This window comes from Acomys minous, assembly GCF_964271855.1.
Source record: "Acomys minous genome assembly, chromosome: 8".
In the NCBI taxonomy this organism is placed as follows: domain Eukaryota; kingdom Metazoa; phylum Chordata; class Mammalia; order Rodentia; family Muridae; genus Acomys; species Acomys minous.
The window spans coordinates 76,227,653-76,254,924 of record NC_140489.1 but is presented as its reverse complement, the minus strand read 5'-3'; the positions used below and the strand labels follow the sequence as shown (position 1 = coordinate 76,254,924).

The 27,272-nt window shown below is 37.3% G+C and overlaps 2 long non-coding RNA genes across 2 annotated transcripts; one reads left to right on the top strand and one right to left on the bottom strand.

The window, feature by feature from the left end:
• Positions 1 to 162: 162 nt before the first annotated feature.
• Positions 163 to 18,192, bottom strand: LOC311602734. The gene is made up of 4 exons (XR_014780825.1): positions 18,097 to 18,192; positions 11,617 to 11,658; positions 555 to 627; positions 163 to 419 (listed from the first exon to the last, which is right to left on the bottom strand). It is a non-coding gene; the product is annotated as an uncharacterized lncRNA (long non-coding RNA).
• LOC311602736 lies at positions 7,829 to 27,072 on the top strand. Its single transcript, XR_014780827.1, has 3 exons — positions 7,829 to 7,972; positions 11,734 to 11,800; positions 26,983 to 27,072. It is a non-coding gene; the product is annotated as an uncharacterized lncRNA (long non-coding RNA).
• The last annotated feature ends 200 nt before the right edge of the window (positions 27,073 to 27,272 follow it).

Sequence of the window (27,272 nt, the reverse complement as noted above, 5' to 3'; positions counted from 1 at the left end):
TAGAGATAGTCAGTGTACATTCCAAGGCTTGTCTATGACTTGCTGACACTGACAGACTGACAGAGTTATTAACCCAAATGGTATTACATGCAGAAAATATGAAATACTTAATAAGTGCTCAGACATATTCATGTGAATCAGTCAATTGAGACAGGTGAATGTTTTTCTATGGTGGTTGCTTATTAAGCATTCTATTCATTTTTGCTACCTCTATGCAATGGAAAGCCTTTCTTGGTGTTTGGTAAGTAACGTTCTTTCCATACAGAAAAATGTTCATTGATTTATATGAACTTCAAGGAGCCAAAAGAAAGCAGGAGAGGAAGAGTGAGCTTTCAGCATTGAGACCCACGTATAGGCACTCCTCCTATGGGTTCCTTCAGAAGAATTTGAACAGTTTTGCAGCTTCCACTCTCATGTTCCTAGAGACAAAAGAAACAAGCCTTTCATCATTCAGGAAACTGACACCATACATGTTATTCTAAGATTTCCCCTGAGATCCAGTGTGTTGCAAAGTGGATGGTGCCACTACCCAGGAGTCAGCAGGTAAAACATACACAAGTCAGACTTCAGAACAAGATTCTCCTGAGGCAGAGCTTCGGGTGCAGCAGGAACTTCCAGTAGAACACGCTTAAAAGAAGATGAAGAATATTTCAGGAGGTTCGCATAGAGCATCTCTGTGCACACATATAGTTTTCTTTCTTATATATAAACATTTTAAATTAAAAGCAATCAAATTTACTATGAGGATAAAACTTAAGCCATAGGGGTAAATACAGGTAAAATAGGACATAAGAAGCAAAGCAGATGTGAGGTAAAGCAAAGAAATAGTGAGAGAAATGGGATGGGGCCTTGTTTTACATTAGGGGGGAAATTTCTTTAGCCTGTGTAAGGATTAAAGACTAACATACCTCATGTTTGATGTCTCAGCTTGAATGTATAATCATCATTTAAAATCTAGTAGCTTCAGAATTCAACTTCTGATCTTTATCCTTTCAAATTTTACTTTGTAGCGTTTTACACCTCAGGAAATAGAAATTACTTGCATTTTCCAAGTTGCTCTAATCACAAATGCTAGCTTATATTTGTTTGACTCATCTTTTTTCATGTGTTTTTATTAAAGTTATAAATACATTTTATCATGTATTTCCACTCACCGAAACCCTCACACATCCTTTATGTTTTCTATCTTTCACAAAAATATCCCTTAAAACATAACCAACCCCCCACCCAAGAAACACAAAAATGTCCACCAAAACACATAATGAAAAATCAAAACAAATAAGCGAAAGACAAATAAGCCAAAACGACCAAAAACAATTCAAAATGAAACAAAATTCTACAGACTATTATTAATATAATTTTGTCTGGGCCACCTACTCCTGGGCAAGAGGCCTGCCTTGGGTATGGTTGATATACCCAGCTAGAGTCCATTGTAGCTCATTCTTTCATTCATGTTTCATATCTGAAGTTGCTGAGACTGACACATCAGTGCGAGCTCTGGCCCAAATCAGGACTGTCTCCCTGTTAATCACTTATGTACCCTATTTCTATTTAGCACCACTTTCACTTTTCCTTCATTCTCAACAGCGAGACCAATGTTAAGAACAGGTCAGATCTGTGTGACAGATTAGAAAGAAAAGATGTTTTCTGCCCATCAGACAACCTGAGTGAGTTTGATCCCTTGAACCAGGATGATGGAAGGAGAATACTGACTGTAGCATGAGTTTGTCTGACCTTCACAGGTGCACTTACAAATATGTTTAAATTTTTAAAAAGTTAGGTCACACTACTGTACCAAATAAGCCTTTCATAAGGTAAGCATACCCTATAGAACATGTCATGAACTGCCATTACTCCATATATTTACCGTGCCCGTCATCTATAAACACATTATTATGTCTTAACAGTTTGCTTTAATCTCCGGTCCCCATAGTTCTTATACATATGAGATATTCTCACTTGTCATTTTAGAACACTCCTCTCCCAAACATGAACATATTGTCCCCTCTTCCTCTTTTAAAATTGAATGAGAAACCTTTATATATACATACATATATATATATATATATATATATATATATATATATATATATATATATGTTACTCTGGTAACAATTTGTATTGAACATAATGTATATTTACACAGTTGCCTAATTATTTTTATCTGTCATTTCTGGACTTAAAAGTAAATATTCATTACTGTCATAATTGGGAGGAGGGTAGTATTAGTTATAATATCCTCTTTTGTCTCCATAAGTCCAAGACGCAACTGACACTGAACGGGAGAGGATATAAAACGTCAGCCAAGGTTGAGAGTGGAGAGTAGGAGGATTGGAGTGCAGACGGGAGTAGGGTTCAGGAGAGGGAAGAGCAGGGCCAGAGAAGACAGTTGATGCAGCAAGGAAGAAGAGGAGTCAGGTTACAGAAGAGAAGAAACGAGATTGAGAAGAATGAAAATAGAGTTGAAAGTGAGTGAGAAGAGTTGGTGACAGAGGAGCCAGGAGAAGCTGAGCTGAGCCAGAGAAGGTGTTGTTAAGAGACAGGAGAAGAAGCCGTGAAGATCTCACAAACAAAGTAACAAAGTAAAGGCTAAAGAAAGCTACTGAGAGAACCCACTCCTTGCCCTCTGACCTCCAGAGGTCAGAGCTGTGATGTGGATGGATACTGCCAGGTGAATTTCTTACAGGGGGCTTTTTGGTAAATTCTTATATCATCAAAAACTATACAAGAGCCTTTCCAGGGTGCCGACTGAAGATTTCTGAAGAAATGAGCACTGCCCTTTTGAGTTTTCTCCAGGGTGGAAATCAGTCCTGCTGCCTCTATGGGTCCTGTTCCAAACCTTCCACAAACTTGGCAAGCAGTAGTTAAATCAATTCACTTTATGCTTATCATTGCTAGAGTTAGGGGCTGTAATTCATGGAAAGGTATTACTTGGAAATGGTTGTCCAGCCCATACATACTAGGAAAAAGAAAACGAGGATGCTTCACACTCATGTCAGAGAGAACAGTAGGCATTCACTGTGAGGGAATGTTGTCAGCCTTACTGCTGGGATGGACGTGTATCCTTGGACTTGGAAGCCCAGGAACATCACAGCTCTGGGGGAAGAAGGTATCCCAATGATAGGGCATCCTGAGACATGGAGGCCCAGGAGCCACACAGTTCTGAGGTTGCGCTGTGTCCCAGTGGAAGGGCATCCTGAGACACTGGAGCCTAGAAACTAAATAGCTCTGGGAAAAAACCGTCTCAGCAGGGGCATTGTAGCTCCCAGGGAAGGGTAGCCCCAGCTGAACTGAGGAGCTTGGGGACCTCAGAGGAGGGTATCCACTCCAGATCCACTTTCTTTGTGTCTATTATTAGAAAAGAGCTGACTTCTAAGGGTTAACCAGTAAACATGACAAAATAACATATTAGACTAAGCAAAGACTATCTTATCAAGATTGGACATGACAACACAACATGAGGAAAAGTCGCAAGAGCAGACACCCTTGTCAGAAATCCTCTTGTTCTTACAGACAGACATCCCATAACAATACTAAGCTAATAGCTATAATATATTCGCAAAGGCCATGTAGGCCCTGTGCTTGATGCTTCAGAGTCTGCGAGCTCATATTCACCTTGCTTATTTGATTTAGAGGACTTTGTTCTCCCAGGGTCCACCATTTCCTCTTGCTCTTACAAGAGCCACTGTCCCAGTGGCTAATTTGACCTAAGGCCCACTCTGGGAGAAGGAACTCCTACCTAAAACTACTTGGGTAACCAAGAAACAAAGACTTGGTAACTCAGAGACTAGGGTAAAGTCAAACACTATTGGGATGAAAAAAATCAATAAAATACTTCCAAATGATACTCTGCTATACTTATTGATAAGTGCCTTTCCTAGTCATCATCTGAGAAGTTTCTTCTGGCAGCAGATGTGAACACACACAGAGAACCACAACTAGACGTAATACACCGAGAGAAGATAAATTGGATGTCTCCATCAAACCCCTCCCCTTAGAACCCAGGTAATCCCTTGGAAGAGGGGACGGAAAGGTTGTAAGAGCAACCATCTTAGTGTCGGTCCACCTCAAGGCCTCCCGAAAAACAAATGGAATCTCAAGGAGGATGAGAAATGAGCAGCAAAAGAAATAAGAGGTTGAAATAGAGACAGTTCATAATAATGAGAATAAGATATCAAATATAACCCATAAGCTAATGAAAATATTTCTGTACTATAGCAACACATCTGTAAATCAGAATAAAATATGTTTTTCCAACATAATTTGAACATACACAGTGGTTCCAAAAGAACTAAAAACTTAATTGTCTGAATGTTAGAGAGTGCTAAAATTCTAGTTTATAAACGTAACTAGAACCACAGAGCTCCAACATATGAGTTCAATTAAAACATGTGAAACATGCTTCTCTTCTATTTTGTAAGCTATTATAGTCTACAGAGAAATTTTAATATTAAGTCTTATAGAGTGATTTAGGATGATAAGCAAGTGTGGTTCACCTCACATGTAAATAGACATACAAAAACTGTAAAACAAAGAAATTTTTTTTTTACAAAACTCTATCAGCATATTGTCTACATGAATCTGTAAAAATAAGAATCATAGCCAGGTGTGGTGGTGCATACTTGTAATCCCAGCACTCAGGGAGGCAGAGGCAGGCAGATCTCTGTGCATTTGAGGCCAGCCTGGACTAAAAATTGAATCCAGGACAGCCAAGTCTACACAGAGAAACCGTGTCTTCAAAACTCAAAACCAAAACCAAACAAAAAAACCGAAAACAACAACAACAACAAAAAGAACCACAGGGTAATACTAACAAATCTGAAAAATATTTATCATTTACAACTAAAGCTTCATGACCGACAAACAAATCTAAACACAAGAGCAAGCTACACAAAATTGCAGAACAGTTTACCTGCAAACAAGATTTATCATTGATAACTACACTGTTATTTACAAAACTCTTCTTTCAAATAGTATAAAAACTGAGATGGGGGTTTCTATGTCTTAAGTAATTGCATTGATATTGGGAGTTAAGGCAAATGAAAGTATAAATATAGGGAAATAACTCTTCTCCTTTGAAAATTTTTTTATTTTATTAATTTATTCAGATTACAACTCAATTGTTATCCCATCACTTATATCCTCCGATTCCTCCCTCCCTCCCACTTTCACCCTATTCTCCTCCTCTAGGTTTACCTATGATTGGGGGGGGGCTCTCCCCAACTAAAATATTATGTCTACAAATCTAGAATACAAAACTAGATAACGAAAAACTCTTTAATAAGAGAAGTTTATAGAAAAAGAATAAATACATAAAGATCATCTTTATGTTCTGTATTATATGCAAGAAATTGGCAATGATGAGGAAAAAGTATGCTCTATTTATTATAAACAATATGGTGTAATTAGAGATAATAAATACAGGATCCGTAGAAGATTATTAATGAAATATTACTAAAAAACAGATCCAACTGACAAACAGTACTGTGGTTTTGGATGAAAAGAATTAATAAAGGAAAACGTCTGTTCTTCAATGTTTTTATTATAAAATATAGGCACTTCTAAGTAAGACTACACCAAATGTTAACTTTAGAGTTGTATTGCATTATATTAAAGTTCACATGGTAGAATATATGCTTGAGAACAGGCAAAAAGGTTTGCTATAGGAGAAGGAGATGATAGGAAAAGTACTTTATAGATTCTTCATCAGAGTATAAGGTCATATAATTAAGTGTAGTTTAGTATGTATGGCTTTATAAAAAGAAGACAGAATGTGGAAAAACAGTTCTTTATATTAAAAATTTATGCATGGAAACATTATTATTTTTTCTAGTAAAGAAAAGAATGAGTTATTTATTAACCAAGCCTGAAAATTTAGGTATTGCTGCAGAATGAAAGAAACAATTCCTACCCTCTCTACCTCTGTTTTGTCCAGTATTGTGGCCATTAACCAGAGCTGTTATTTAGATTTAACTTTAAATTAATTAAAATTAAGTATTACCTCAAATTTATGCTCTTTTCTGTCATTGGGTGTGCTTTAAAATTCTCAGAAGCTGTGCATGGATAGTGTCTGTCCATGTAATGCATCAGGTGCAAACATTGTACAACTTTTATATCAATGCTAAATGTTTTCTCTTCCTACATGTCATAGTTAGATATATTTATATATACAGGTATAGAAAAATGAAACATGCCTATGTTTAAATATATATATAAATATTTTATAAACATAGAATATATTTACATATTTCTATATAATAAAATATAAGATATATTTTATTGTGTATTATAAGTATATTATGAATAATTATAAATGACTCAGAGAAACATCAACAATACATAAACTGTATAGAGTTGATAAAGAAGCCTTAGTGCTTTTAGGAATCCAGGAAACAAAATTGAAAGGAGATACATTGTGCATTTAAAAGCTATATTAAAGGCAACCTACTAAGAAGTTTGTATATCAGTACATTACTACATACACCATGAGTTAAAAATATAATTTTAATTTTTCTTACTATTTTGTGGGTTTATTTATTCTTATTTTTTAAAATAAATCATTTTATTATTAAATATTTTTACATATACATTTATATTATTACACACAAATACAATAAACTACCTACAGCAAGAAGAACCGTGACAAAATCAGAAATTAAATAAATGTTACATTCTTAGTGTTTTGGCTATTTGTATTTGGAAGCCTTGAAGAAAACATCTTTTCTACCTTGGTGCATCTAAAATTCTGAATTTAAATTAATATCTATATATCTCATCAGTATCAACTTAAAACATCTATCTACACCTAAAACCATCTTAACTCCCAAACAAATAAGCTTCATTGTAAAACTAAACTATCTTGTCTTCAACCCCATTAGAGACTTGAGAAGGAATAAAATTGATTACCTGAGTAAACGGGGAGTGCAGGTTAATAGCTTTCCATATGAGAAGATGACAGAGACAGTTTGCTACCTGAGCAGTCACCCAAAACTCTCTATAATTTTGGAGCATCTTCTTCAGCCTTCTGGCCCAATATATCTGACAGGCATATTTGTGAGGCAAGAACTATTGAGGACTTGCTTACCCTGTCTTGACGGCTAGCAATTGCCTTTACACTTATTCTGTTTCTCAGAAGGAAGTAGAATATTCTAGAAATTTTAATTATTTATAGTGTATTTCTGTCTTTCCTCATTGTGTGTGTGTGTGTGTGTGTGTATGTGTGTGTGTGTATGTGTGTGTGTGTGTGTATGTGTGTGTGTGTGTGTGTGTGTGTGTGTGTGTGTGTGTGTGTGTGTGTATGACTTCAGTACCTAGGGAGGCCAGAAGATGGAATTAGTCCTCCTGGAGCTAGTTTTATATGTGGTTGTGAATAGCCTGACATGGGTGCTAGGAATGAAACTCAGGACCTCTGAGTACCCTCTCCAGCCAGAAACTAAAATATTTTATTTGTTACAACTCAGAAAAGCTGGAAATATGTATCTTTAGGTACACACATATATTAGTATCCTAGAGTATTTTGTAAAGGGAAGTGCTATAGACAGCTGTTTAGGATAATCAAGTAATACAAGTTGATTGTTAGTTGATCAAATCATGGTCATGTCAGTTAATTGACTATTTTTATCACAGCTATACATTCTAGGTTTAACAGATAGATAAGATTCTACAGATAGATAAGGTAAGATAGTTAGATAAGGGGTTCAAAAACCTCAGAGGCCTACAGAATATGGCATTTAAAGATGTTTTTATTATTTTAAAGATACAGTTACAATGAGACAAGTTAACTCCTGGCAACACCCAACCTACTTCAAAGAGGATGATGAGCATCAAAGAACCTCCTTATGAAGATGGCTTCAAATGTGGCAAACAAGCCACTGGACGAAATGTCCTTGTTTCAGCCACTGACAGAATTCTGCCTAAAAATGGGCAAGCTTGGATACAGGCAGAGTCAACGGCCATACTCGGCCAAGACAGGGTAAGCAAGTCCTCAACAGTTCCTGCCTCACAAATATGTCTGCCAGATATATTGGGCAAAGAAGTTGAAGATGATGCTCCAACATCATAAAGAGTTTTGGATTTTGAGTGACTCTTCAGGCAGCAAACTGTCATTTTTGTTCATTTTGGAAGCTGCTAACCTGCATTTCCTGTTTACTCAGGTATTTAATTTTATTCTTTCTCAAGTCTCAGATGGGATTGAAGACCAGATAGTTTAGTTTTACAATTAAGCTTATTAGGGATTTAGATGTTTTTAGGTCTAGATAGATGTTTTAAGTTGATACTGATGAGATATGATAGATACTGACTTACATTTAGAATTTTAGATGCACCAAGATAGGAAAGATGTTTTCTTCAAGGATGCCTAATACAAATAAAGAATGTAACATATATATAATTCTTGATTGTTTTGTGGTTCTTCTTGATGTAGGTAGTTTATTGTATTTATATGTAATAATATAAATGTATATGTAAAAATAGAAAAATAATAATAAAAAAGGGAAGGAACAGTATGATGGGTCAGAGAATAACTATATAAATCCAATTTAGAGGAGGACTGGCTGGGGGTTGTATTTCTGAGAAGTTGAGACCTAACAGAAAGCTTTGAGATTGGCAGATGGGCAAATATCATCTTGAGCTGAGACTGCAAATCTGTTGGCTCATCAAACCACAGAGCAGCCCAAATGCTTGCTGTTATGGGAATAAAAAGATATGCTGTGTGGAATAAGATGAGAGACCAGAGTCACAGATTTTTGAAATCAAAGTTTTGATTGTGAAGTACTCTGGTCAGCAAGAAAGCACATACATTTAAAACACCTTTAAAACAACTCTACATTGATAAGACTCCAATATTTGATCAGTGAACTCATTTTAAGGTATAGAATGGCCTGGTCCTTCAAAGGTGAATGTTTTGTCTAACACGGTAAAGTGGGTCTAGTCCAAAGAGCTCCATGTCAGTCCATGGATGTAATAGAATCAAACACAGCAGATATATGCAGGTGTCTCAGTCAGTAAAGTACTTGCTACATAAATGTGAGTTTAGGTCCCCAGCACCTTTGTAAAAAGAAGCTGTGTAATGGGGTTTGGGTGAATGTTTGTGCTCCCAGTATTGAAAAGTTCTAAAGTTGATTTGGAGACGATCAGGTTCTATGAGAAAATGAATGTCTGAAAAATTAAGGTGGTAAGAGATTAAGGAAGACACTAGACACTGATATCTGTTCCTGCTCACACACAAACATGTACACACACACACACACACACACACACACACACACACACACACACACGAAAAAAAGGTCCTGTGAAGTAGCTTGGGGAAAATAAAAGTGCTTCATATGAAAGTCTAACTATCTGAGCTTGATCCCTGGAACCCATCACAGTAGGACAGACCTGACTCCTGAAAGTTCTGCTCTCATCACAATGTGCATGCTGAGCTTGCCTGTGGGCCTACATTTATGCACACACAGCATAACCACATACCCTAATATAAATAATTCCTAAAAGAAAAAGATAACAAAATTCAAATTCTGAGCTTGTGATATATGGGGCATAATAGCAAAAAGACCCTTCACCCTAGACTGTTGTAAGGGAAGCGATGCCATCAGGACTAACAAGATGAGAACATCTGCAGAGAGTCCTGACGTTATCAGAGAATCTCATGGTAACATGTTGTTATGATGTTTTGCGTAATTGGAGAAACTAGGGCAAAAATGACAGTCCAGAGCACCAGCCTCAAAGGTTTTTAAGAATTTCAAGATGGTTATAGTTGAGCATTGCATGAAGAATGGGCCCTCTTCAATGTGGGGTCCTCCTGTATGACTGCTCGGAACACAGGCTCTGCAATCTGGTCTACCTGTTCTGGAAATCACAAGCATGGACAATGACTGAGGCAGAAGGGCAAGGTGGGGGGGGGGTCAAAGACTATATTCTTTCAGTTGTCCAAAATTCTTGAAATATTCAAATTAATTCTTTCTATCATTCTCACATTTTTTTTCAGTTTACAGATGAGGAATGTGAGGTGCTGGAAATTTAAGTGACTTAACTATAGCCATGGTGTGTATCAGCCTGACTCTAGAACCAGATACTTTAGTATGAAGCCGTGTGGCCTCTCAGCAAGTCCAGAGAATATGCTACACAACATGAGAGATTTTGAAGTAGAGTGCGCAAACTAAGCAGGATCTCAGGATAATAGTTCTGACTCAGAAGTAAAGTGATTATTTGCAAAGGGTGAAGTAACTTTAAGTATATGCATATAGTTAGCCATCTCTCATTTCTAATTTCTAAAGTGGAAGCATAGTTTATAACTGAGGAGGTTTCTAGGCATTTTTTTTTTTTTTTTGCCATGTTGGAGAATGAAGTTGGGTTAGAGGCTTCAGGGACGCATTCTTTTCTGGCAGCACAGAAATTCCTGGCTGTCTTCCATGAGCTCTTGTTGACAACAGAAGCCAAAGCTTTCCTCCCAGAGCTTGAGCCAGTGAGTGGGTGTCTCAGCTACTTTTCTCTTTCTGTAATGAAATACTCTGACAAAAGCAAGGTGAAAGAGAAAGGGCTTCTTCTAGCGTACAGTTTCGGGGATACAGTCCTTCATGGTGGGTGTCGTAGAGGTGAGAGACTGAAGCAGCTCTTCACAGTGAATCCACACTCAGCAAGGAAGAACAGTGAAATACACGGGGCTTATTATTTCCCTTTATCCATTTTATATAGTCCAGGATATGTCATCTAAGGAAGAAGCCCTCCCACAGTTAAGATGGACCTTTTTACATCAATTAACACAGCCCAGGTAACCTCCCAGAGGCACGTTCAGAGGCCCATCTCCCAGGAGATTCTAGATCCTTCAAGTTGACCACTATTTCTAACCACCACTATGCCACTCTTTGTCAATTTGATATACAAGCATATCTTTTAAACACCATAACCTGTTCCCAAAGCAAGCAGTTGACTCACGCGCATGCGTTAATCCCCCCTTTCCTCTTGACTGCAGATTTAGTGTGACTAGCCGATTCAAGTCCCTGCGTCCCCGAGTTCCCTTCTCACATGTACCTGGGACTGTGAGCTAAAATAACCACCCATTGCCACTAAGCTACTTGTTATAAGGTAAAATGCGTCAGTCCTACTTTAGAAACCTAGCTTTTATAAACAATCTTAACAATTTAGTTTTCTAAGGCCTCTTTACTGTATATTCCTACAAAAATGTTGTATACTTCCGACATATCATGACACAAAGTAAATTATCACATTACAAAATATAAGAGCCAGGACAGATTAGGCCTAAGCAAGCCCAGATCTAGCAAGGCAAAAATCTTGTAGCGCCACATCCAGCATCTGTGGCTCATAAGGTAATCAACTGGGCTCCAAAAGGCTTTGATAGCCCTACCCCTTCAGATCGTCCAAGGGCAGAGAATGGATTTCCCTGTAAGAAGTTTCTGCTCCATGTCTGCATCTCTCCGTGGCAGATGTTCCATGGTCCTTCATATCCACTATTGTGTTATTTGCTGCGACTTAGGTTTCAACTTCACAGCTTCACAAACATGGTCCCTTAAGTACTTTTTCCTCTGGGACCTGGGACTCTGTTCATGGTTGTGGAGGATTTTTTTTGATCATGTTAATCGAGGTGGTAAGACTTACCCAGTAAGTGATCATCACCATTCGCTGGGTTCAAATCCTGACCTGTGTAAAATGAAGGAAGCACACTGAGCACTAGTATGTATGCATTCACCATTCTTTCTCTGTCTCTTGTTGTAGGCAGATAAAACCAGCTGCTTGAAGTTCTTCCTTATGTTTCCATGAGTGATGGGCTATGCCTTCAACTGTGAGTATAAAGTTCCTTTCTTGTTAAGTTGCTTTTGTTTAATATTTTATCATAGTATAAAAAAACTAAGACTGGGCTTGGGCAGAAAGGAAACAATGAAAGGCTCTTCTATCATCTATCTATCTATCTATCTATCTATCTATCTGTCTGTGTATCTATCTATCTATCTATCTATCTATCTATCTATCTATCATCTATGTATCTATCATCTATTTATCTAAAAGGCTTTTATCTGTCATCTATCTATTGATTTATCTATTATCTATCACCTATCTATGCATCTATAAATAAGGATCTCTCTCTCTCTCTCTCTCTCTCTCTCTCTCTCTCTCATCTAATCTATGCACAATCTATATATCTTCTTTCTTTCTTCTTTTTTGCTCTATATCTTACTCTCCGCTCTTTATTTATCTACCTAACTGTATTATTATATTTTTATGTATATATTCAATATTAATAAACTTGGTCCACAATACTCAACCTAATTTTATGGATTATAATGAGATGTAGTCAAGAATTCATACATTCTCATTTTACATAGTTAGTACCACAAACCAGTATTTTAAAGCATGTTTAATTTGAGATAGTTATGATAAAAAATACTATGCAAGTTTAATGTGTATCACTTGGTGTGTTTAGTGAGTAATTACTGTTTCTTAATGAAAAAATTGCATTTTAATTCTTGAACATAGAAAAATTTGCAGTGGTAAATATGCATGAGGTATGTAGAAAAGACAACTAATTCCAGTTCAAATAATGATTTACCAATATTTTAAAATGTATAGCTGCTTACATGATTTATTAGCTTGTGCAACCTGTATACTTACTGAAATTGAGGTGATTAATGGTCCATGTAAATTTTCTAAATTTTCTAAACTAAAATGTGAGACTTTTTTTTTGTCAGTTAAATTTAGCCCAAAGCAGAAAACAAAGAATGGCAGTGAAAGAGGCTTCCCATCTCTTTCAAATATATTGCCTTCCTTATATTGAGTGATGAGCATAAGTTTTGTCATAATTGTATAAAGGTAACTTAGGTTGGCAGAGATTAATGAAAAGTAAAGTGAAGATGTTTTTCCTGTGTTCCTTACTCAATATTGTTAAACACTTATTATGGGGCCTGAGACAGAGGTCAGTGAAGTGTGCTTACCAGCATGCTTCTGCCTTTTTGTCTTCAGTGTCAAAAACCAAACAACAACAATAAAAACACAAACAAAACATACCCCATTTTCAAAGAGTTAGAGTACAACGCAATGCAATAGAAAATCTTTTTATATTCTTTGAACATATAATCTATGGGATTTTAATATTTAAAAGCTTAAAACTTTACAAGATTGATCTTAGTTGGAAATAATACTATATTTATATTTTAATGCTAAAATAACCTGAAGAACTTTTCTGTTTTCAGAACGTTAACACAAATGGTTTAATAGTAATTCCAATCCAAAAATATTTTTAAAAATTCAAACTGGCTGGACATGGTGGTGCATGCCTGTAATTTCAGCAGTCAGGGAGGCAGAGGCAGGCAGATCTTTGTGAGTTAAAAACTATCCTGGTCTACAAAGTGAGTCCAGGGCAGCCCAGACTACACAGAGAAACCTTGTCTCAAAACAACAAAACCTCAACCAAACAAAAAAAAATCAGTCTGGATAAATTTGGTGCATTTTTCTTCATTTGATTCTACATGCTGTTATTAAAACAATAAAGAGTTCTTCTTTTATAAAAAGTTTTAAACTTACTCTCATAAAGTGTTCCTTAAAAATATTTAGAACATAAAAAATTAAAACATCAATTTGTGTCACACAGTATAAAGTTACTTACTTAAGAATAAATTTAACCACAAGGTGAAAGATACATGCATGGAAAATAAAACCCTTGATGAACGAAATGTATGGGGGTAGATACAAATAAATAGAATGGTACTTATGTCTGTGGATGAAAGGAATTAAGATTATTAATCTAGTCAGACTACCCAATGCAATCTATAGTCTCTATAATTTTTAAATGCCAATAAAGTACTAATCCATATCAAAGTACAATCTCATTTATCCAAGGAATAAATGCTACTTATATAAAAAATATACAACCCCCTAAATATTCTAAATAGTCAAAGTAATGTGACAAAATATGACTATTTGGATATGACCCCACACCAAACACATGAGTCAAACCAGTAATTCACAAATGGGAATACACTGAGCCAGAAGACTTCTGCATGGCTTCCAGAATAGTCACTCTGAGGAGATGACCTGTGGAGTGAGAAGAGCACTTGGAAGCCTCTTGTCTGACATGCAATGGGTTCAAATACTCAACAGTAAGAAAACAAACAATACAATGAAAAGAGGGTCATATCTGGGAATATTGTGATAGCTCTTTCTCATTAGTGATAAATTTGAAAGGAGTAACTATATATACTAGCTGTACCTTAGATTATTAAATGTAATCATAGAATCTTGGCAAAGTCTTCTGTGGCCCATAAGATTTCTTTTTATTATACATTGAATATTATTTCATGTGATGTACATTTTAAATATTTACTTCACAGTGTTCATAGCCTGAATTTTCACTTTTAAGTGAAATGTGCACAGATATTACATGGAAAAGTTCAATTTTAGTTAATGATACAGACATGGCTTTTGTAAGAACTATAAAAGCAGTTGTTAAAATGTCAGAAACATTGTTTTTAGCTATTGTATTCATGCCTTCAGATAACAGAACTGAGAGAATGAATATTAAAAGAGGGTTTATTAGATTGCCTTGCACAGTATAATCTGGGGAGTCCACTCATGGTGGTCTGTACACTGGAAAGTCTGAGGACTTGTTAACTGTTCAGCCCATGAGGCTAGATGCCTTGGCAGTTCTAATCTGGTGCTAAAGGCCTCAAGGGATCTCACGAGAACTGCTGGTCCTCAGTGCACACTGGAATGCCCAAACCCGAGCTCTGGTGTTAGCACAGAACGGCAGAAGCAGCCATGGCTGCAGGGTAGATGAAGGCTGATGGAATTGAAGAACTCAATAATAATATGCAAACAGGCAAAAGACTTTTCTCTGTGACCTCTGATTTAAGCCACTGGAAGAAGGTGTCTTTTACATTCTGAGTCTGGTTTTCACTGCAGTTAATATGGTAAATAAAATCCATCACAGGTATGTCCAGAGGTTATCTGTGTAAATCTCTCACAGGTATGTCCTAGTGTATGAGGCTTGCCTCAGGAGTAAGTTAGGTCCTGTTGACTATATCAACCATCACATTTGTTATTTCAGACTGGATATTTCCTCCTATATACATATATTTTTTAGACTCAGTATTATAAATATGATTTCTCTTAGGTAGAAAAAGTTTGACATATTCAAAAACTCAGAAAATTTCAGCAAACATTGAACATTAGTCTAACTTATTTGAATTTTCAGTTTTTTAAAATCCTTATTTCTCATGAAGTTTCAGGGGATAAAATCCCTTACCTCCAATTCAAACTGTTCCCCTGTTGACTTGGCCATATTGTGTTTATTTATTTATTTTTTCTGGTTAGTGCTTCCATCTTAGCATATAAAAATAATAGAGTCCTTCCTGCTATGTATGAGATCATGGCCCTTGAACTATTTCACATCTTCACATTTATGTGTTTGTTTGTTTTTGGACAGAGTCTTATGTAGCCCAGGAAGGCCTTACACATGTGTCTTGCATACAATGCTGTTGAGGGAACCCAGGTTTCCATTCATGCTGACATGGCCTCTACTGGCTGAACTACATTTCACTCTCTCAATCTGTTACCAGTGATTAAAGTCTGAGCCTGGCTTTTCCAGGTACTTGTCTTTTCCTCAAAGGATTGAGATAAGGGCTTATAGATTTGTAAAGCATAAAGATAGCTTTATTTACAACAAAGCATGAAGGCAGATCATAAATGCCCTGCTGAGGGATGGTAACATGACGTGTGGAAAGCATTCTTGCTGCCAACTCAGACAACCTGAGTTTGACCCTTCAACCCATGTGGTGGAGAGAGAGAGAGAACTCTTGAAAGTTGTCTTCTGAACTTCCTGAGTGGGCCACAAATGCTTGTACCATCCACCAAATAAGTGAATAAGGTTCAATGAGAAAGAAATACAATTGTTGATTATGACAGTGAAGACAAAAGCAATACAAGCCTATAGATAGTTATTTGTGGCTTCCTTTTATGAGGTTCAAGAGAAAAATTGGGTTGCTAAGGGTCATATTTTGGTTGGTTCTTTATTTTGACTGACAGATTAAATTATAAAACCATTTCTCCATTGAATATGTTCTTTCCCATAACTTAAATCTGACTTATATCATATGCATGCCCAGTTATGCATAGGCAATGAATTGTGTAGTCTTCTTGAGAGTCATAGAAGTGTTTGATAGTAGGATTAATGTCTCCCTTTAGATTATGGAAACCAGAGCTCACTAGTCCTGGAGACAAGTAACACATGCCAATGCTACCTTATCTACTTCCAATTGTGTATGCTATTTGACCTTCTGATAGTTAATATTCTGACTGTTAATATTTTAAATTCATTTTTGCACCTTATAACAACTTATAATCTTTGTTGCTACAACACGCAAGTGATCACCCGAGACTTCAGCAAGCTGTAATTGCTTTGCTGGTTTAGACTCTGAACTGATATATGTTAAATTTGCTGCACTGTTCTGGAGGAAATTTAGGGCAGCCATGGACATCTCACAAAGCAGGACAGCAATTTCATATTTTGCCTCATTCTATGGGAGCTTTCTCCATGGTCCTGTGATGGTGCTTGAAGCCCCTGGCTAATGGAAGAGTAACCACTTTTCTCCCAGCTGCTGCGTGGTCAGGACAGTCTTCCTCTCCAGAATTACTGCATCCTATCGGTTTCTTTGGAGGCAGATTCATCTGGCAGGAGCAATGTTTTGTTTAATTTTTACAAAATTGCAGACAGCACTATTTTTAGTCTTAGGATTTCTGTTGGTTCTGTCTTATATTCATTTCTTAAAATCTTTTTCTCTTTTTACTCATTATGAACACATTTCATTTACAGTTTAGCATTGCTAAATGGAACCTTTAAATATTATTTCCTGTTAATTCTGAAAGTTAAATCATTTTGATGTTCCTCTGTATTGATTTTCCCCCTACAGTAGAGGTTATATGGTTCATGGCTTGTTTTTTCTTTGTTTTTGACTTTTCTTCTTAAAAAAACCCAACACATATATATTTATTTGAGGGAGGATGTGGTGGCACATGAGACTGTACACATGTTGGAGTTGGCCTTTGTGAATTCTTTAGCATGTTGCCAATTTCAGGCTTTATCTGCATACTGTGAATGTCGCTTGACAAGAGTCAAGATTCACTTAAACTTTCCTGAAGAACATGGTTTTTATCAATTGGTGGATAACTTGGAAAACTGCAGCCTAAGTTCAGTATAATCACTTGTATCTTTCTTTTATGCTCACGGTTTATAAGTCATTCAGAGATTGGTGGCACATTAGTCACAAAAGTTAGGCTGTGTCCTTGCAGGTTTTCCTTTTCCTTTCACAAACATTCTCCATTTTCTATTCTAGTTGCCGTGGGTTCCCTGAGTTCTGTCATCTTTGAGCAGTTCTAACTCAGAGCTGTCCTATATATAAACCTCACAATCCTTATTTTAATCAAGTATTTTACACACACACACACACACATACACACACACACACACACACACACACAATGAAAGAGAGAGAGAGAGAGAGAGAGAGAGAGAGAGAGAGAGAGAGAGAGAGAAAGAGACACACACAGAGTTCCATTCTACTTTAAAATATTTCTTGTTATTACTTACCAGCACTTGTAAATTCTTAATAAGTAAAATACATACTTTGTATTTTGTGGTAACATATATTACATTGATTACGCTCTGTGTATCTATCTGAGACTTTAACATTACATTCCTCAGTGAAAATTACTTAGTCAGTTAAAAATCTGTACATAATATTAACACTTCAGGCATCCTCCTATCACTGATACAAAGAACTCTCTAGAGGTTGAGTGCAAGAGGGAGATGTACTTATTCTTTTCAGTTTGGGGTTAATCTGCCTACAGACTCTAGATTCCTTGCATGCACACTCTATGCTTGTCACTAGTGCCTGACACAGTAGCACAAAAAGCATATTTAAATTAATTACTGGAGCAAAATCCATAGTCACTGACTGTTACGGAACAAATCCAAGTGTGTAATGGAAAAGAGCATGCAAAATTTTTCAGGGTAGAATCTCCAATCAGCAGAGGCAGGGCCAAAGGGGCAAAAGCACAACCGTTAAAGCCCAAAGTAACAGCTCTTACCTGAATAGTTAAAATTCCTTCAAATCTAAGTTTCAGATGGCATCTACCACTGAATTCTATGTCTTGAGAAAGGATGCCATTTAACTGTAAGACAAAGGCAAAGCTCTCTCAATTTTCTGTCTCTGGTGTAGTCACCTGATTCCTTGTTTATTTTGTGCTTTTATTTTTTTTATATAACAAGAAACACCAGCTCCCAATGCCACAATTGGATAAAAGGGTGGCCATTATAACTGGAACTGTACTTCCTGTAGTGGAGTGCTTTGGAAGGAAATCTGTTCAATGACCCTCAGACTGGCAGCTTTGCTTGAACTGGATGATTATGATTATGATGATTGTTATACATTTCTAATCACTGTGCTAAGCTTTCTGGCAGAGAGAAACTAAGATAAGGGTTTGGCATCCAAGCTGACACATGGAGTTGAAAAGACAGCCAATGCTGACTTTAGAGTTATGGCAAATTGAAGCATTTGCTTCTTTGGGCATGGCATCGCTAAACCGTACCCCTCACTAGGCCAACATATAACCCAGGAGCACTGACATTTACAAAGGGCATTTCTACCTCTGAAGGACATGCAATTTACAATGTTCAGAAGGTGGAGGATCTATCCCCTCATTTGCCTTTCAACTTTTGCTTAAATTGGCTCACAGATTTGTCTACAGTGCATGGCACACAGATATTTTTGTCACCACTCGTTTTACAACAGCTGTGATCCTGATGGGGACTGAGTTAACCAAAGACCCCTCTGCATGCAAGCGGTCACCAGGCAGCTAATGGGTTAGAGCTGAACCGACAATAAAGTGAGTGCAACCGCACAGCTGTGAGCCAAATGTAAGATAATAACTACCACTTGGCCATTACGGGGTTAACTGCTGGTGTTCTGGTAAGTGTAAAAAAAAAAATGCTGAGGTTCTGACCAAACACACAGCCAAAATTTGAACATTTCCACTGGGTCGATTTGAAAGCTGTCTGTTTCCTTTTAAACTGGTGATTATTTTTAGGATGCCAATCTTGTTGGAGTGTCTACGACATATATTAGTAGAATAATTTTTGTGATAATTATGTTATACCATTCCAGCATGCTTTCAGCCTAAATAAGGAATCCTTGTAGAATATCAGCTTCCTTGTCTCTGGGGTTTCAGCCATCAGTGCCTGCAACGTTATAATTTCCAGACTTGTTACACTCAGCCGGGAAAGAATTTTTACCTACATTTAAAGACACATCCCTTCTGCTGTTTTAAACAAATGAAATCGTATTACTGCAATGTCAGGCCAAACATGTGTAATTAACATGGAAAATATGTCTGGGCCATATTGGTCAAGATAGATGACTTCCTTGCATGACTTATAAACAATTAGAGGCATAAAGCCAGGACGTCTAAACCAAGTTGTATACCACAAAGCTTTATCTGGAAGGGTTTTGCAATTACAAAGGAAAAAGAGAGACACCAGCAGACTGCCATATTTTCTTAACAAGGGGAGTCAATTTTTGGCTATCTGTAGAAAAATAAGCCTTCTGTCCTGCCTTTTGACATGTGTTCCTCACACTGCAGAAGCCAAAACAGACATCCCATTCTTTTGGAAATGTTCATCAAAAAATCATAATGGTGTGTGTCAAGAGTGTCCAAACTATGCTGGATGGAAATAGGTCTCTGAACTCCTTTTACATTTTAGTGGTGCCTGTGAGTAGAATTCTCTTTGGAATTCTCTGATTAGTACCTTAGGCTATAACAGAGAAAGGTCTAACTCTGTTCCCTATATGTCCTTTTAAACATATAATCAAAGTATTGTGCTTTTCCTTATTTTTTTCCCCAGGCTATGCACTCAATACTGGTACCAGTTAGATAAACATGCAGTCATTGAGGATGAGGAGGGTGAGAGGTAGAAGCTTTGCTACTTTGTATACAAAACAAGATTATCCCAAGTAGATTTCAAAATGCTTTGTGTCTTCTTAAAATAAGGCATTTTTATTATATTCACTCCCTATTACCCTTTCTGATACCCATCCCCCTAACCCTGGGTCCCTTCAACAAGTCATAACCATCCTACATGTATGACTTCCTTTTTTTAAAAAAAATTGTCTCCTCCTCGTCCTCCTCCTTCTTTTTCTTGAAAATAGTTTCTTCTTCTTTGGTCACATGGTGGCACATGCCTGTAATCCAAGTATTCTGGAGATAGAGGTAGGATAAAAAAAAGAAAGGAAGGAAGGAAGAAAGGAAGTAAGAAAGAAAGGAAATAGATTCTTCTCTCATATAATACACTCAGACCACAGTTTCCCCCTTACACTCCTCCTAGCTCCCCCACCTCTCCCCTCTCCCCCAGATCCACTCCCACTCCTTTGCTTTTCAGAAAAGAACAACCCACTAAGAGATATTAACTAAACTCAACAAAACAAAATAAGTCAAAAGCCTTCATAAAGAGGCTGGACAAGTCAATCTTATCCCCACCGTTAAGAGTCCTACAAAAATATCAAGGTAACAGCCATAATATAACCTAGACCTAGTGCAGACCTATGCAGTCCCCTCGCATCCTGCATCAGTCTCTGTGAGCCCACGTGAGTCCTGCTTAGCTGATTTAGTGGGCCATATTAGTCTGGTGTCCTCCCTCCTCTCTGACTCCTGCAATCTTTCCTCCATCCTTCTGCCCAGGCTCCCCAACCTCTCAGTGGAGACTTCCAATTTAGATTCTCTTATCTGGCTATGGGTCTCAGCCCCGCTTTCCCATCTGCTGCTGTAGGAAGCTTCCAGTCTATAAGTATAGCAGAATATCACTAGTAATCATTTCACCGATTTTTTTTTTCTTTTTTGCCAGTCATGGTTGATTCTACCTTAGGTCTCTGGGCTATTTAGTCTTCACTTCCTGGCCATCCAAACAGTAGAGGGAATGAGCAACCTACTGTAAGTTGGGCCTCAAGGTAAACCAAACTTTAGTTGGCTGTTCCTGTATGTTCTGGCCAGCATTGCTTCTGCATGATTTGCAGGCAGGACAGATTGCAGGTAGAGGGGTTTGTGGCTGGGTTGGTGTCCACGTCTCTCCTTCCATAGTCTGCAGAGCACCTTCTCACACCAAAAAGATTAGGATGTAAGGGTGAAGGCTCCATGTAAGCACCAGCCGGATATCTCCATGTTCAATGAGTTGTGTGGATACTGTCTTTGGCAACAGGGCCCAACAGCCAGTTTTAGAGAGCAATTCTTTTCGACCTAGCATCAGCCTGGGTTCTTCACGGGCTCTTCATGGGAACCCTTGGTCCACAACATAACTAAATGGTAATAGTCCTGGTACTGGAAGCCTGGCTAGTTCAGCTTCTGTATCCTCCACTACTTGCAGGCCTCACTATGTTCGCCCTTACAGATTCCAGAAATTTCCCATTGTGTGAGGCTTATACACCTCCCACAAATGCGTTCCCCCCATTTCAGCTTTCTCGCCTTGCACTCTCTTCCTTCATCCTTCCCCCCCCCTACCTGATTCTTCCTGCTCCTGTTACCACCAACCCCCCACTCCACCTGCAAAATCTCTTCTATTACCCATTCCCAGGGAGATCCATGCATCCAGCTAGAGTCCTCCTTAATAAACCTATCTGGGACTGTGAACTGTAGCTTGATTATCACTTACTTAACAGCTAATATGGGCTTATAAGTGAATACATATTATATTTAGCTTTCTGTGTCTGAGCTAATTCATGCAGGATAATTTGATTTTTCTAGTTGTATCCATTTGCCTGTAAATGTTATGATGTTAATTTTTTAAAGGTGGGGTAATATGCCATTGTGTAAATGTACTATACTTTGTTCATTCTTTGGTTAAGAGACATCTAGATTGGTTCTAGTTTTTGGTTATTATGAACAAAGCTACAATAAATATAATTGTGCAAATGCCCTTATAGTAGGATGGATGGAGCATTCTTTAGGTATATGCTAAAGAGTGGTAAAGCTTGGTCTTGAGGTAGATTGATTTCCGATATTCTAATAAACCACTATATTGATTTGCATCATGGCTAACAAGATTGCACCGCCAACAGGAATGAATGAATGCTTCCCTTGCTTCACATTCTCACAGCACAAGCTGCCAATTGTGTTATTGATCTTAGCCATTCTGAGCTGTTGATTTATATTTTCCTTATGGCTAAGAATGTTGAACATTTCTACAAGTGTTTCTCAGCTTTCTGAAATTCTTCTATTAAATATTTTGTTTATATATCTACCCCATTGGATTATTGGGCTTTATACTGAGTTTCTTAAGTCCTTTACATATTTTGAATATTACTCATCTATCAGGTGTAGAGTTTGTAAAAACTTTTCCCAATCTTGTAGGGAACAACTTTGAATGATGGTGCCCTTTGCCTTACAGAGCTTTTCAGTTTCATGAGGTCCCATTCACTAATTGTTGGTCTTAGTGCCTGCATTATTGGTATTATGTTCAGGAAATTGTTTGCTATACAAATGCTTTTGAGGCTGTTCCTCACTTTCTCTTCTATCAGGTTTTATGATGAGGTCATTGATCCACCTGGGCTTGAGTTTTGTGGCAGGTGGATAGGTATAGATCTACTTGCATTCTTCTGTATGCAGACACCCATTTTCACCAGCATGTTTTGTTGAAGATTCTTTCTTCTTTCTAGCTGTAGTAGTTTCCTGCTTGAATTTTTAGGGTTACTTATGTATACTATCATATCGTCTGCAAATAAAGATACTTTGATTTCTTCTTTTCCAATTTTTATACCCTTGATGTTCTTTAGTTGTCTTATAGGTCTAGCTAAAAGGTCAAGTGCTATATTGAACAGACATGGAGAGAGGGCAGCTTTGTCTTGTTTCTGATTTTACTCATTGAGTAAGTGCTCTCCATTTAATTTGATGTTGATATAACTGTATGTCAGACTTGGTTTTAGGTCACCAGTGGCACTGGCTAGAAATTAAGTCTTCCACAAAACTTTGAGAAAACTCTGCTTTTTAATAGTATATCAGTTTCTAAGGAAGCTTAATAATTGGGGAACCATAAGTTACTCAGCATAAGAAAAATGCAGTTTGGTGGTAGGTCAAGACTGAGAGTTCCCATTCTACGAACTATGATAAACTTCTTATGGAGAGTCCCGAGGGCTTAGTGTGAGTAACACTGTTACTAGAAAGTCTTCCTCTGAGTAAAAGTGACACTTCTGTTTTAGTATCCTATCAATGGGGTCCTTGGCCATTGGGTTCATAAAACCTTTTTGTTTTGTTTTCTTTGATTAATAATAGATTTTTATCATTATATTCTTATATTTTGATTATAATTTCCTTCCTCTCTACTCCTCACAATTCCTCCATTCCTCCCATCCCATCAAGGTCTGTTCTATTTCTGTCTCTCCTTGGAAAACAGGCATAGTAAGGGACAGTAATAAAATAAAGTTCAATAAGATAAAAATAAACAAATCAAAATAGAACAAAATAAACAGAAGGAAAAGAGCCCAGGAAAAGGCATAAGAAACAGATGTAGATGCAGAGATCCCATTGTTCACACACTCAAGAATCTCATAAATGCACAAAACCAGAAGCAAAACCTGTATGGTATGAAATAGAAAGAAGTTTTTAAAAAGCCCTAATATGACATTAAAAGACAAAGAACTTCCAAAGGTGCCTTTAAGCTCATTTTCTGTTTGGCATCCACTGCTGGGCATGCAGTCTACCCTAAAGAGTAGTTTGTTTCCCCATTCTGACTCTCTTGAGAAAATTAAATTTTCATTTACAATTAGGTATCATTTGGAGAAAGCTTCTAGGTTAGGGATGGTGGTATGTGTCCATCTCTCCTTTCAGCTCCAGGGTCGCATAGGTACAAGCCTTTGTAGCCCATGTGCATGCTGCCATACTCTCTGTGAGTTCATATTTACTTTGGTCCTTCTATGTTTAGATGGCTTTGTTTTCTTTATGAGTTCCATCTCTTCTGGCTCTTATACTCTTTCTACCTTCTACTTTTATACCTAGGACTGAGTGTTCCAAGGTCTCTTATTCTTTCCATATTGTTTGGCTAAGAGTCTTTGCCTTTTGTTTTCATATGCTGCATGAGAAAGCTTCTCTGATGATGGCTGAGTAAGGCACCAGCCTATGATTATACAAAATGTCACTAGCAGCCATTTTATTGCTACTTTTCTCTTTTAGGAATAGTAGTTTTGGTTTCCCTCTAGGTTCCTTGCCTATCTAGTCCTACGTTCTTGGGCACCCAAGCAGTGTTGTGTATAGGAGTCATCTCATGGAGTAGGGCTTAAGTCAAGTCACATATTGGTTGGTTACTCCCACAAGTTTTGTGCCACTAGTATGTCTTACAAAGAATTCAGATCAGTGGGTTTGTAGCCAGGTTTTTAATCTGTTTTTTCTTTGGTAGCATGCAAAGTATCTTCTGGCCAATAATCATGAAGGCTAGAGCTGGGAGGCACCAGTTTTACTTCTTTGTGCTTAGTGAAATGTGTTACCTTACCTGCAGGGTTCATAAAATATTAATTAACTAAAAACATGTGTCTTCTAATAGTAAGGATCTTAAAACTTTTAATTGATTCTTTACTTATGAAGCAATGTGGATTCTAAGTTATGTGTACAAAGAAAAGAGAAGTAAGGAGGTAAGGAGTAGGCGAGTCAGAGGAGAAACAAACAGAACTATGAAAACATTTTGCTAAGCTTTTCCAAGAGAAAACTGCCTTTGGTTCTTAAGTGGCCTGAAGTAGAGCATCATGAAATAAGGTTGAAATAAGATTGGGGCAGAGTTCAGATTTGCCATGGGCTGCAGGAGTGATTTTTCACAGGATTTAGGTATCTTTGGATCAATTTTCTTCCAGCTCTATGTACTCATGATGCACAGAAGGAAAGCAGAGCTGGGCATTTAGGCTGCTCAGGATGTGAACAAACTGGAAAGGCTTCTCTTGGTCTTGGGAGTGTGGGAAAGCTGGCAAAATAGAGATATAATTACGCTACTCTGCCAGTAACCACATGCCAGTACTTCAGAAAACTTTCCCTCCTCTTCCTTTATTCCATTCTACTCTTCCGACAAAGGCCAAAGTTGGCTGGACAGATTTGAAAAGAGGACCAGGAAGAGACTTATTCTTTCCCCATTTTTACCCTGCGTGGTACCTTACTCAGGACCCCAGAACAGACAGTAGAATACATTATTTATCTACACGAAGACTACCTTCTGGCTATTGGTTGTCCCTCTTTTCATGAAAACGGGCTAATGTTCCTCCCATTATGGAGAAGTCTCTAGAAGCCAAGCAATTCTTTTCTTGTTCCTTCATTATGATTAGTCCATGTTTGGAAACTATAGCTTAGGAGAAATCAGTTTGATCTGGTTATAAAATCTAACAGAAACTTGGAAAATATTGGAGTCCTTAATAAAATTAAGAACTCATCAGAACAGATTTTATCTTGTACTCAGAAGCTTAATCCAAGTTTCTTTTAGTACATAACATAATTTTAACATTTATGTAAATAATTGGCTATTAATCAGCAAATATAATACCAGGGATTTATACGTAATTTTTCAAAATTGAAGGGGTAGGGTATTAAATTACTGCTAGATGCATTTTTTAGGCAAGGTATATGTGCTGTGTAAGCATGATGCATACGTATTGGCAGATTAACACATGTGACTATATCAAGGGATGAATATTTCAACATAATATATTCAAACATTTGTGAATTATTGAGCACTGGAAGTTTCTGCCTGCAATGGCAGCATATGCTATAAGCATTTCAGCTTTTAAAGTACCTGACACTTGGCAGGTACATTTAAGAATGACAGCTCTTGGCAAATTCATTTCTTTGTGCATGAATAAGGAAGAGAAAGGGACATTTTAGTCTGAGAAGCAACAGGTGCTGAAGGCATGAGATGCTGTGTGACTGAAACACTTGTATCAAACTGAAATAAGCAAATATAGGCTGTTTATAATAAAAGTGATGACTGAGTTAATTCTGGTTTAGACTGATTCAAAGACTCTGGGTTTAACTGTAGACAACATTTCAGACTATACCCTCCAATAGTAACAATCCTTTAGGGACTCTACAGTTAAGGGCCATTTTTAAAGAGATGTGACAGTTTATAGTTTATCCCGTATGTATAGCACTGTAGTGCCTTCGATATGGTCTTCTCTAGAGTTTATACATATCCTTTCTCTAACCTAAAGTGCTGAATCCAGGAGAGGTTTTATGTTCTCATTTTAAAAAAAATTTATTCTGATTGTTGCTGTTGGCAATGTACTGCCTTGGGCTCCTACTCACCAAGTATTAGTAGTATCTAATGTTAAGGGCAACAACCATCCCTGTTTGTTCACGACTTAGAAGCTAATACTGATTCAGGTATGTCTCACAGATCATCCATAGTGACATTCCTTACAGTAAACTCCCAGGTAAGTCTTTTCCATGCACTACAGCTAAATATGCCTGAGGGAAGCTCTGGTGATTGCAAAGGGGCAGACTGAGAGACTCATGGTCTCTTCAGAAATGTTGGTTCAGACTCTCGACTCTCAATCCTGCATGTACTGCCTTGATTGACTAACTTTACTAACCCTACATTTGATTTATTTGTTCTAGACAAACCATTAAGTCAGGTTTCCAATTCTCAGACTTGATTCTGAAGTTGAAATAATAACTATATGGGTTTCGTTGGAAGAAATGGAGAAGAAAGATCATTGTATAAATCTGCAATCAGATTTTTGATTGTTAAAGTCTTTGCAAATTTATTTATCATAAGGAAAAAGTTTTAAAACCTGACACACTTTGATAATAGTCACTGGAAGAGAAATCTGTTCAAATAAATTGGAATTAATCTATTAAAAGACAGCAAGTAGATATTTGGGGGTGGTGAAGGAAAGGCTTTCTGGAACTTGCATACATTTTCTACTTTAAATATTACTCTTATTTTTCTTTGCTTTTCAGGCAATTAAGACTATCTTGTTCGGAATCAACAGAGCTATCTTTTCACACTGCTTCTCTCTATCGCCTACTATATGAGGACTATATCAGGACAAAGACAGCTTGAGAACTCATGTTGAGGTTTGCTAAATTGAATTTTGCAGTGCTCTGGACTGCTCATTCTCACCTCATGAATCTAGAGGAGTCTATGAGCTCGGAAGATTGCTGCTGGTGGATGACCTCATCTTCCATACTTACCTAGTCTCTGGTTACATTTTCCTCTCTGGTGAGTGGTTCCCCATCCTGGAGGCTGC